The sequence below is a fragment of the Schistocerca piceifrons genome, chromosome 8 (genome assembly GCF_021461385.2).
Source record: "Schistocerca piceifrons isolate TAMUIC-IGC-003096 chromosome 8, iqSchPice1.1, whole genome shotgun sequence".
Lineage (NCBI taxonomy): Eukaryota > Metazoa > Arthropoda > Insecta > Orthoptera > Acrididae > Schistocerca > Schistocerca piceifrons.
In genome coordinates, this window is record NC_060145.1 from 386,904,751 (window position 1) to 386,906,734 (window position 1,984).

Below are 1,984 nucleotides of genomic sequence, written 5' to 3' on the forward strand. Positions count from 1 at the left end.
CCACCAAAAGAGTTTCGGTAATCAAAGGCGAACACAAAATGCTAACAGTACGATTAATGTACACTAAGGCATGATTGGAAAGATCGCGGTGTGCGGAAGGGTGCTGTGCAGTGGATACTGTTCGGGTGACGCTTACAGGCTTTTCTAAGGAGAAAGCGGACTCGAAATAACTAATCGAAAAAAAAAAAGAATGTAAGCATTTCTTATTGCACGCTGAAGAAAAATACGATTTCAACTTATTACGGAATATCAAGTACTAGTAGGTATGAGCTACTCAATAAATCCACGTCGCCCGGCTAGCTCAGTCGGTAGAGCATGAGACTCTTAATCTCAGGGTCGTGGGTTCGAGCCCCACGTTGGGCGAATAATTTTTAACATCGCTTTGGAATTTCTACAGTTTTTCCTCGGAAAATGCGATATATTATGCAACAAATGGAGTTGACTTGGTGATGTGTTCCACCATATTATGCAAATCGCAGTTACTTTATTTTACTTTTCGCAAACATATTTCAGCACTTTCTGTGCAACCATCAGTGGGATATTTTTATGTTCTCGTCTGAAAAGTAGTGTGATACTGTTACATTTCAGTTTCAGCCTAATGTTTTTTTTTTTTTTTACATACGTATGGAGGAGTAATGACTAGACATCAATTTTCCACAGATTTACATACGTAGTTAACTGCCCATGTCACCTGGCTGATACACGAAGTATTGCATGTTTTCATTGTGGAGAAGATAAGGCCTAGAACACAGGCGTGGATGATAAATATTTATACAGTTTTGCACTTACCTCAAATAACACTAATAAGGTGCATTTATGTTGGTAGACGCGTAACTGCCATAGACTAGGGGTGGCTATATTTTCTACGTAAAAAAAAAGTAATATTTCTGAAAAATAGAAACGAGAAAACGGGACATTACGTTCAAAGAAAATATACTTCATATATATGCCAGCACTGCTTGAAAGAGACAAATGAAAACTAACGTTCATACACGGGAATAGGAATTTATTTTAACAACGTACTTTAAAACATACGTATCATGACGCTGAATCATATTCTAATACATAAATTTTTCCAAGAATTATGCCAGAATTCAAAACACTAAGAAAACAGTAAACAATATCGTAGATATCAAATGCCTGCTGAACATGGACTTCTGGATCGTGAACCAAGAACATCATTGTTAACTGTTTACTTATCAGAAGACCTACCGTCTTTCAAGAATTTTGGATAGCGTAATAGCAGGTTGTAGAATTCATTGCACGTAACGTATTGTAAATGAGTTAACAGTTGCAATCGCGTCAGTAATTTCGGTAGTAAAAAGATTTTTTCATCAGTCCAAAGGGAGTTAACGACTGGAAACACTTCTTCAGCGACAGCATTTGTGCCTGCTATCCAGCAAGAGAAAAACTCAGAAGTATTATATATTTATACATGAAATGCCTACTTTTCAAGTTTGTGGAATACATCAGTCATCTGGTATCAGTATCTACATTATCTTTTCCCCATTCTTCAAGTTTTCTACGAACAATTGTGTTCACATGCCCTAATTCATCAAATAATGCGTCTTCATTGACCTGAATCTTTGAACCTGAATCTACTGTCTTAAGAATTGTCAGTTATTTTTAAAACCTCATTCCAAGATGCAAATTTTTCTGTGTCATCCAATGAAATGATTTTAGAATATTATATAGAGAAACACACTTTTCTAAATATCTTAAGCTATCATAAAATAAATTTGTAATACTTTCATATTTGATTGAGTGAAAATACCTTCATATTCTAAGTTAACTTTGAAGAAATAACTGCAGTCTTAAACTTACTATGTTTCCTGTTAATTTTTTCTTTAAGCAACTGTTTCCTGTACTGATTCAGTAGTAGAAATTTTGTTTCTTCCCAATTTTTGGATTGAATTTGAGAACATTTTCAATTTGCTTTCTGTGAAATGAAGACAAGGAACTGACTGGTTTGTCAAAAAAACTG

General features: G+C 34.9%; 1 non-coding gene across 1 annotated transcript; it reads left to right on the forward strand.

Annotated features, from left to right (window-relative positions):
* Nucleotides 1-290: 290 nt before the first annotated feature.
* Trnak-cuu lies at nucleotides 291-363 on the forward strand. Its single transcript has one exon. It is a non-coding gene; the product is annotated as a tRNA-Lys (tRNA).
* The last annotated feature ends 1,621 nt before the right edge of the window (nucleotides 364-1,984 follow it).